This window comes from Esox lucius, chromosome 8, assembly GCF_011004845.1.
Source record: "Esox lucius isolate fEsoLuc1 chromosome 8, fEsoLuc1.pri, whole genome shotgun sequence".
NCBI classification, from domain to species: Eukaryota; Metazoa; Chordata; class Actinopteri; order Esociformes; family Esocidae; genus Esox; species Esox lucius.
Genome location: NC_047576.1, coordinates 31,471,198 through 31,482,063, shown reverse-complemented (window position 1 = coordinate 31,482,063; position 10,866 = coordinate 31,471,198). Strand labels below are relative to the sequence as shown.

The 10,866-nt window shown below is 44.0% G+C and overlaps 1 long non-coding RNA gene across 1 annotated transcript; it reads right to left on the bottom strand.

Moving 5' to 3' along the window:
- LOC114839625 lies at positions 1-10,657 on the bottom strand. Its single transcript, XR_004576084.1, has 3 exons — positions 10,565-10,657; positions 454-607; positions 1-345 (listed from the first exon to the last, which is right to left on the bottom strand). It is a non-coding gene; the product is annotated as an uncharacterized LOC114839625 (long non-coding RNA).
- Positions 10,658-10,866: the final 209 nt, after the last annotated feature.

Sequence of the window (10,866 nt, the reverse complement as noted above, 5' to 3'; positions counted from 1 at the left end):
TTTTCCAATTCGTAAGAAGTACTGACTGGCATTCCATCTTTATAAAGTTCCATTACCTTGTTACGCAGGTCTTTTGACAGCTCTTTTGTGCTCCCCAGGTCAGGCTTTCGAGACCGGAAACCAAACGCAGACCAGTAAGTAAATCAAGAGGATTTATTGAAAAGGAGTGAGGAGCGGGGTCATGGGTCGGAGGTTCCAGGTAAGTGAAGCAGGTGAGCAATCCGAGTGGTGTAATGAAACATGTCCGATATCCCAGGTGGGTGGAGCTGGTGAGTATTCCGGTGGTGTGGCAGGGCATGTCCGATAATCCAGGTGAGACTGGGGAATCTCCCAGGGCAAGTGTGTCTAGGCAGGGTATGGAAAACAAAATGATGTGACTTGTACAAACAGGCGAACACGAAAAGACAGGGAACAAACGAAGCACAGAAATTAGCTGTTATGCAATGAACCTACTGAGGCTATCTAACAATTGGGCAGGGACGGGATGTCAGGAGTTATCCTAAATACCGCTGGTAATTAGCAGGGGCAGGAACAGGTGATTGTGGATAGGGTGCAGCTGGGCAAAGGAAACACCCCAGTGCAGACGTCAAGCCCCCTCACTCGTTGCCTGAGAGACAAGAACAGACAGATGGCAATCACACAGACAGAAGCGCACAGGGGAGAAACTCATTCAGCCACGAAACCAATGAAAAAACTGAAAACACACATGTCACGGAGGAGGGGTCGTGCCACCCCATGGCTCATTATCTAGCCTGCTCAGTACAAACTCATTGACTATTCATTCACAGGCACTAACTGCAATTTAAAAAGCCACAGGTGTGGGAAATTCACCTTTAATTGCCATTTTCACCTGTGTGTGTGTGTCACCTTGTGTGTCTTTACCAAGGCCAAACATTCAAGGGTATGTAAACTTTTGATCAGGGCCATTTGGGTGCATTTTGTTATGATTTATAAAGGAGCCAAAAAAAGATTTGATAATAAATGGCTTCATATGATCACTATCCTTAAATATATATATTTTTTTGCATGATCAGTAACATTTTCAAAATCAATGCCAAAATGTCACTACTCACTACCCTGGTTTGCATACCCTGGTTTGCATAACCAGGGTAAGCAAACTTCTGAGCACAACTGTTCAATGAGTTCAGGGCATCCAACCTCCTCCGGCTTTGTGTCTACCAAACTGCAAGTACGTGCCGCCCGAAATAAGGGACCGGCTGATCACATGGGCCCACATCTCACCTGCAACAGGGCAGCCAGGTATGGCATTCACTGTAGACATCCTGGCACACAAATACTGGTGGCCACACCTCAGCTGGGAGGTTCTTCGCACAAAGCAAATTCCCTTGCTAGTTACCCTAAGGGAAATTATATTCGCTACTTATTCCCCAAAGACCCTCTCAATACACTTTGTTACTGACTTATTGTTGTTGTTGACCGTTTTTCTAAAGCCTGTAGGTTCCTGCCCTCAGCCGGGCTGCCCACTGCCCTACAAGTTTCAGAAGCACTGTTTCAGCATGTCTTTGAATACTACAGTATTCTGGAAGACATCGCATACGACCATGACCCCAGTTCACCTCATGGCAATGGAGAACGTTTATGGAGGGGCTGGGGGTCGCAGTGTGCCTGACATCTGGATACTGATCCCAATCTAACAGGCAGGTGGAGTGACAGAAGCAAGAGCTGACAGGCCAGGGGACTGGGCCAGGTATGTACCCGGGGCAGAGTATACCCCAAAATTCATCACACCATGCTTCTACCATCATGACTTCATTTCAGTGTGTGCTTGGGTACCAACCGGCCCTAGCTCTCTGGCACCCGAGCAAGACCGATGCTCCGGCCATGGATGACTGGTTTCGGAGTGCAGAAGTGCTCCCACAACTCCCCACCCCCTCAGCTGGAGATTAAGGGGCGCTCATTGCTGGACTCCCGGCTTCGCCCCAAACAGCGGTTGTGGGAGGATGCCTTGGATATTCTGGATCCCTCGCTTATCGTTGACTTCCACAGCCATGGTCCCAACCGCCTGGCTCCTAACCTTCGGGGTCGCCTCGTGGGAGATACCCTGGAGCCGGAGCAGCGCTTGGGGAGGGGGGGTTCTGTGACGTCATTGCTGGATCCGCCCCCCCTTCTTAATCCAGCATTCGGCACCTCCTTCCTTATAGCCACCACAGGTCCTGGGCCACCTTCCTTCAGAAGGACTCCAGTTACAAAGGGACATGAACTAGGTATTCTAAACACCTGCTGCCTATTTGGAAATCAGGGGGGTATTTAGACTGTAGGTGGGAATAGGGTTTTTATTGTTGATTCAGTGTTTGTGTGAGTATCCATGGTCGTAGCAGTTTTCTGTATTCTTTTGTTTCTGCTTGGTTTTTGGCGTATTATGCTTTTGATCCAGGGCCGGTGTGTCTGACTTCTAAAACACTCCGTTTAGGAATCCTTTGTTTGTCAAAACAAATAAACATACCTGTTCTGCCCTTCATCACTTGTCCTCGCAACTGTTTCCACCATCCTCAAACGTAATAAACACTCCCCAGTGGGCAATTATTTGTCTCCTGATTTCCACAAGCGGCTCAAACTGCTTTACGCTGGTGGCTAGCCGCCGAAGTGAGGGCATGCGCTGTGATGTGCCTAGCTCATGTGTAGTCTTGCCATTTTCTTCCAGCAGAGATGCGATTACCCCTTTTATTCTTGCACTGATTTTTTTGTATTAACTTTATTTTAATATTGTTGAATCTTAGTGTAGAGAATTTTGGTCAACATTGGTAGTTTAGAAATAAAATAGACTTTGACTTATGCATTATTGCTTGTGTAAAGGAACTTTGTGTATACATGTACAGTAAACACATTCATGAACCACAATAGCTGGTTTTGGTTAGTCTCGGTGCTTGAAACAAACTCTGGTAAAGAGATGTTCGCGTTTTGCGCGCGCACACACACACACACATACACATACACATACACACACACACGTTAGAAACAGCCGTCTCTCGCCATTGCTTACAGTCTTTTCTGAACTAATGGCCCTTTTCCACTGCATGGTACCGGTTCAACTCTAATCGCTTCATGGGGGACAGTTCTTTACTGTGTTTAAACATGTCAATAGATGGCACTGTATAAACAAAATGGAAAGAAGATGAAAATGGTGCTGTAGCCAATGTGAATTGCACATTACAACAAAAAAGGCACAATACAACAAGTGAAAAAACACAATACAACAAAGGAGGGGCCACCTTTGTTCACACCAACAAGAATGCTAGCTACAGTAGCTAGGAATCCCACGTTTCAAAGTAGTGCTGTGAAAACTGGATAATTTTAGTGACAGGTATGGTAACGTTAGCTAAATCGTGTTTCTTTGGGTATCAACAATTTAGAATGTTGTGCTTATTCCTCTTAACTTATATCAACTGGTACGTAATGTTAGCTAAATCGTGTTTCTTTGTGTAACGTTAACCACATGTGCGATAGCAAACTTGGCAGTAACATTGTTTGCTGTTAGCTAGACTGGCTAAACCTGCACTACAATTCCATTACTTGTGTGTGTGTTTGTGTATCCAACGTGCTCCTTAAATAGCCTGTGTGTCTTATGCTGCTGTAAACAGCAACATGCCGTTTTTCTAAACCTATTTTCTAAACAGTGCTTTCAGATTGACATTTTCTGTAGTTTTGTTCCCAGAGGAGGATGACTGTGTGGCAGTAGTTCCACGCCTGTGGTTCAAAGGGGGACTTTGCTACTGAACATCACACAGCATCACCAGCAGTTTGCCAGAACTTGTTCACCACCTGAAGACACCTGGGAGGCTGTCCCTTATAAATTCATCAAGCTTGCAAGTAAGTTTTAAAACGTAATAACAATTTGAAACTTGGGATGAAAATGTGTTTTGCAGGGTAAATGCTTACAAAACCTTAATTTTCGATTAACGTTCCCTGCATGCTCTGCTTCAAGCTGATATTTTGGAAACATTTTATCCTTTTTTTGCATGTAATTTGACTGATTAATTCATCTTAGCTACACAAATATCAAACACATACATTTGTCTAAAATAATCTAATCATTTTGTCAAACTTATATTTTGCACGCGCTACTGAAATGATTGTAACAATTACATAAAATATCCATCTTTCTGTCACACTCTGATTCCAATAGGAATCATGCAAGCCAATGCCTTGTGGGTAGCTTTGCAAAACTCTGCCGAAGAGTTAAAGTTATGAATGTTTTTTAAAAATGTCTTTCTAACCACTGTGCTAGGATTTCAGTATGACATTTCACAGCAGCAGTTTTGATGGCATCTGAAATTAACAGTCCATGAGCTCGTAGTGGGGGGGGCTATCAAGATTTCAAAATAAGGATTTATATGTTAAGTATTCACAGTTTAATATTTTATAACTGTTGGCAAGGCATTCACAAAAGAAATAAGTGTTCAATAACCATGTCTCAGGCATTATACAGTCATGGGTGGTAACTCTAGAGTTGTAGGAGGAGCAGCAAACGGATCATTACAGATCCCAGCCACCCATGCCACAGACTGTTCACCAAGCTGCTGTCAGGCAGAAGGTACAGGAGTATTCAGTCCAAAACAAACAGGATACGGGACAGCTTCTTTCCACAGGCTGTAAGGCAGATCAACTCAGGAACCCCTCTTTCCTTCTATTCATAGTCAATGTACATCTGCCACATATTTAATGCTCAACTGTCACTTTTACATTGCACTACGGTTGTATAGTTATTATTGATGTGTGTTTTTGTATAGTGTTAATACTGATTGATTATGTTATCTTGTGTCATCTTCTTTTTAAATTATAATTACTGTTACTTTTTAACTTTTAACTGCACTATCGGGAGTAAGAAAACCAAGCATTTCATTGTCGTAAATGAGAAATAAACCTTTTTAACTTGAACGTTTGTACATTCCTATTCGATTCTTTATAACTTTTTGTCAAAAACATGTCAGACCATTTAAGTACAATATCTGATTACTGTATTACAGAAGCAGTAAGGAAGAATCCTTCCAACTGGGGTGCAACTGACGAGGCTGTCCAGAACCAGATCACCAGGTACCTGAAAGGGGCTGCTGACCGTGCAGGTGGGAGAAAACATTGCAGAGGCACCAGTGACCTGCTGTGAATATGAATGACACAGCTGCAGCACTAAACCACAATGCTTGGATTGAAGCCCTCGTATTGTGTTTATTTTTCACTTTTTCACATTCAAATAAAGTGATTTTTCTATATCTGTTGCTGGACAGTTTTGATTTTTTACATTAAATTCATTCATTTACACATGTTTATTTCATATGCTTGCTGTATAATGCACAGTTTTTGTTGTATGAATCTATATAAAAAAGCGGCCCGCAGCTGCAGCGTCAAAAAACTAGTGGGCCACCGGTGGGCATGAAGTGCTTCTCCAGCTCTACTGTTGCTTTTCTGTTGAGAAAAAGGGCAGAGTACAGGAGGTGAGCCGAGGGTTTTGGGAGCAGCAGCCAACGACGGATCAGCAATCTACACCAGGACCGGAGACGGAATACGTACAATTACCCCCCTCCCCCTCTGTGTTTGTGTATGAACAGAACGTTCAATAACTCTTTGAAGAAATGGGGAGGGCTAACATAGACCCCAAATAAGGACCATGGGTAATGTCTGGGGTCATGTGATAATGATAAACCAATCATTGAACAATGTTGTATAATACGTACATCCTTCATACACAAAGGGAGGGAACTGAAAGATGATATTATGGTAAACCAATCATTGTAGTTATGTAAAAATGTGTACCTCCCTCATGAGCATCATGAATAAAATAAAATATATAAAATGGCCTGGAGTGTCCAATGACAGGGCTTTTTTGCTTATGGAGCGAAGACTCGAGAAGAGTTGATCTGACTCTTGGTTATTAGACCCTCCCGGAGGGAGTCTGTACTAGTGACTGACTTAATAAAGGTAGGAACTTGTAAGAGCTCTGTCTCCTCTTGGTCTCTGTGTGGGTGTGTGATTGTCAAATGCTTGATCATAATTCCTCTGCCTCTGAGCCGCTGCCCTGTTTTTACTAAAGATAAATAGTCAGTGAGATTCTGCGTACTCCATAAATCACGATATCAGTTCCCCGTCCAGGTCCCTTGCAGGAAACGGAGAGAAAGGGGTTGACGCGATTGTCGGTGAGAGGGTGTTTGGTACTGGTTTGCTCCCAAGGTGCCGTAAAAAATACATTCATTCCTTGAGGTAGTTGTTCTGGGTTTACTCTAAAGTAAGTATATTAAAGTTTTGATAGTTATTGGTAGGGTAAAAAGATGTGTTGACCCAGGATTCGTTCCAGAGAAGGAATACGAAACTTGAGTCCCCGCCATACAAAAGATCTGATCTCTGACCCCGCCTTAGTGGAGAACGCAGATGGACAGAAAATCAGCATTAGTTAGATAAGATTTTTAATAAGGGGTTGTGATTTACAGCTGGGAAATACCCACACCTTGGAGAAAACCAGAAAATAATTTCAACGGACCATAAGGGGACCTAAAGGCTATATAACGCCAGCGCAAGTATGATAGGGGCAACTTTCAGTACCATAGGCTCGGTGAGTGAACCGGTTCTAAATAAGCACGACTATAAATGTTGTTGAGCGTTAGGAACCGCCGGGTGGCAACATAAAAAGTTCCTCCGTCCGAGGATTGATCGATATAACCATTCCAAAGACACGTGTCATAAGCCAGGGGTGGAAGTTAACTGACCTTGCAGTGGGTCAAGTTACACCTTATGCTACATTCCAGCGCCTGGTAAACTGAGTTCGCTGTAATCCCTCCGAAGACGGGAAATCAAAATAAAAAGATCCTAGGGCAAGGGTAAAATAACCAAAGATGCTTGGCGCCATCACCTGATTAAAACTGAGGTCTGATAAATAACAGGAGGTAAGTTGATTGGGTGATCCCAGAGGTAAAGGCCGCGAAAACTCACAACGAACATACGCGTTGAGCATTCTAACTACCAGCGCCAACCACCAATCTGAGATACAGGCCTACATTCATTGCATGCATGAATGCCATGGCTGAACGAAATAATGGCATCATGTGCATGTGGAGATCAGCCACAACATTATGACCACCTGCCTAATATTGTGTAGGTCACCCTTCTGCCGCCTATATAGCCCTGACCCATCGAGTCATGGACTCCATTAGACCTCTGAAGCTGTGCTCGGGTATCTGGCACCAAGACAATAGCAGCAGATGCTTTAAGTAAGTTGCGAGGTGGGGTCACCATGGATCAGACCTGTTTGTTCAGCACATCCCACAGATGCTCGATTGGATTGAGATCTAGGGAATTTGGAGGACAAGTCAACACCCTAAAGTCGTTGTTGTGTTCCTCAAACCATTCCTGAACCATTTTTGCTTGGTGGCAGGGCTCATTATCCTGTTAAACTAGGCCAATGCCATAAGGGAATACCGTTGCCATGAAAGGGTGCACATTGTCTGCAACAATGCTCAGGTAGGTAGTACATGTCAAAGTAACATCCACATGAAAGGCAGGATCCAAAGTTTCCCAGCAGAACATTGCCCAAAGCATCCCACTGCCTCTGCTGGCTTGCCTACTTCCCATAGTGCATCCTGGTGCCATGTGTTCTCCAGGTAAGCCACGCACGTGCACCCGGCCATCCATGTGATGTATAAGAAAACATTTCTGGAGCCCTTTGAGATTCACAGTGACAAGTATCATTTATATTATACTGAAAGAAAAAAATAAATACAAAGTCAGCATAACACCACAATATAGTTCTATCTTACCGACATACTATAGTGGAGTGGACTGCTTTTCCAAAGAAAACATTTTATCACAGAAAGCTGAAAGCACACTTTGGTTGTGAATTGGCCTCACAAGTCCCAGTTTAGTGAACTACTGACTGGATATATCCAGCAAACATTAGTACAATGTCGCCATCTTTAGCTACGAGAAATTCAGCCCAACTAGTGCTAGGGACAATAATGTACAGTGTTAGCTATAGTTAAAATGTTTTCCACAAAACAAGATTTAATTACAAAACTAAATAGACAGCTATCTTAGCAGTCTTGTTACAAGTTAGCTAGCTAGCCCACTGAGTTAGCTAGCTAACATTAACACAGGGTATGTTACTACTACTTCTCTCACTAACCTCAGCTGTGTATGACCATAGATACAGTGTCTCAAAAAGATTCAACCTTGGACTTTTCCAAACATTATTGTGCTACAACATGACATTTTGCAAATGATCAACACAAGAAAGTTTATAATGTCAAGTGAAACATCTATAATGTTTGTAATAAATTACAAATAGGGAATAGAAAATAATTGATTGCATTAAAAAGGAGCTGATTAACTACTGCAACTCCATATTTTGGCGTTTGTAGTTTATTATCACATACATTTTCCTTAGCCCGCCCAGAACATTTTAGTATAGCTTTAGCGCTTTATCCTGTCTAGGTGGAGTTTCCCTCTCCCATCTGCCTGAACATTCTCTCTGCATAGCGAAGTCCAGAGCCGCCAGTACGGGGGCGTGACACAAAAGCGCCTTGAGACTGTCAAATGCGACTTGACAGTCTGAAGACCACACAAACTCCACTTTTGGGCTCAATAAACGGGTCGGTGGCTGAGCAACAGTCGAAAAGTTATGGCAAAAAGCTCTGTTTTAACCTGCCATCCCAAGAAACTAACGCAGTGCTTTACGCGTGGTGGGAACAAGGCAGAATGAAATGGCACTGATTTTGGCTTCCACAGGGCGCACCTGTCCCTGCCCTACCTGTCTACCCAAATAGATGACGGTAGCTTTCCCAAACTCACATTTAGCCAAATTGAATGTGAGGTTGGCCTGAGCGAGTCTACTGAAGACTTGCTTTAGGATGCGGATGTGCTCGTCCCACGTATCTGTGTATACAATTACATCATCCAAATACGCATTACAATTATTCACCCCTGATTACACGGTATTCACTAAACGCTGAAATGTAGCGGGTGCATTGCATATGCCGAATGCCATGTTCTTATACTGTGCGAAGTGGTCGGGAGTATCAAATGCCGAAATAACAGCAGCACGATCAGTTAAGGGTACCTGCCAGTACCCTTTTAACAGGTCCTGTTTGCTCACAAACTTGGCACTCCCCAAATTATCAACGCAGTCTTCCATCCTCGGTAACGGATACGAGTCGCGCACTGTAACAGGGTTCACCTTACGAAAATCAGTAATAAACCGAGGCAAGCCGTCGGGCTTAGTTTCAACAAGACAAGGCAAACTCCATGGACAAGAACTGGGTTCAGCGAACCCATGCTTAAGAAGATATTGCACTTCCCCTTTTATTAACTCACGTTTAAATAGATTCGCCTGGTACGGATGTTGTTTTATTGGACGTGGATCTGTCAGCTCAATATCATGTTGAATTACCGTTGTTGTGGATGGCACATTACTAAACACAAATGTATTTTGTTCAACAAGCTTGATTACATCCTGGCTATGTTTAGAGACGTTCACGGACCTCATACGGACCGGTAAATTTGGCAGAGAGACCCGAAATAGGTATAGGAAATAATGCCAACACTAAATCACCAGGACAGAAAGAGCGAATCACAGCAGAACGGTCATAACGACGCTTCATTACTTCTTGTGAAGCAGACAGTGATTGCTTAGCGTGTGTATCAGCAATATGTAGCCGCTCATGGAAGTGGCTTACATAGTTTAATACATTTTCGGTCAGGGAAGATTTGAGCGACATAAACTGCTCATGTAAGGTTTTGAGCGGGCCATGGGGGAATGCCCAAACACGAGCTGAGCGGGACTGAAACCCAAAGACTCCTGAATGGCTTCCCTCGCTGCGAACAAAACAAACGGAACCCCTTCATCCCAATCAGGGCCGTTTTCCAAACAGTACTTACGAAGCATGGACTTCAGGGTCTGATGCCAGCGCTCCAGAGCCCCTTGAGATGATAGGCAGAAGAGACCACGTGTTTAACATTCAGCGTGGAGTACCTGTTTGAAGACTTTTGATTGAAAATGTGTACCCTGATCCGACTGGATTAAACGAGGAAGGCCAAACGTAGGAAATAATTTGGTGAGGGATTTTACCACTGTTTTGGCTGTAATGTTACGGAGTGGGATAGCTTCAGGGAAACGGGTCGCCGCGCACATAATGGTGAGGAGATATTGGTTTCCGCTTTTTGTGCGGGGTAACGGGCCAACACAGTCAATTAACACCCGATCAAAGGGTTCTTCCATTACAGGAATAGGATGCAGAGGAGCAGAAGGGATTGTTTGGTTTGGTTTACCTATCTGACATACATGGCAGCTACGGCAGAACTTAGCTACGTCCCCTTTTAGCCCCGGCCAAAAGAAGTGTCTTAAGACCAGCTGATATGTTTTTGTGACACCTAAGTGCCCTGACCATTTACTTTTGTGTGCTACTGACAGCACGTGTTGTCTATAAACAGCAGGTACTACTATTTGATAAACAACATTCCAATCAGCCTCAATATCTGGGAGAGGGCACCATCTGCGTACTAGGACATCATTATCTAGCAGGAAAACTACTTTCTCCACACTTGCTTTCTCATTGTCACTTACCACCCTTCTGAAACAACGTGGCAGTGATGGATCCTCTCTTTGTGCGTTCGCCAAGCGCACACGCGTAACCGGAAGCGAAACTGAGACGGGAGACTCGGCGGTCTCGACCTCCTTAGGCAGAGGCTGCACAGGGGTGGGCTTCTCTGGTTCCTCTCGCTCGGTCCCACCTGAAAACAACGGCATAAGTATGCTGTTGGTTAAGGAAACATCAGTGTTATCACCATCAACCCGAAGCAAACGGGCGCGTGCACGTGTGAGTACACACACAGGAAAAACCGTGGGAGTGGCCAAATTGTCTGAGG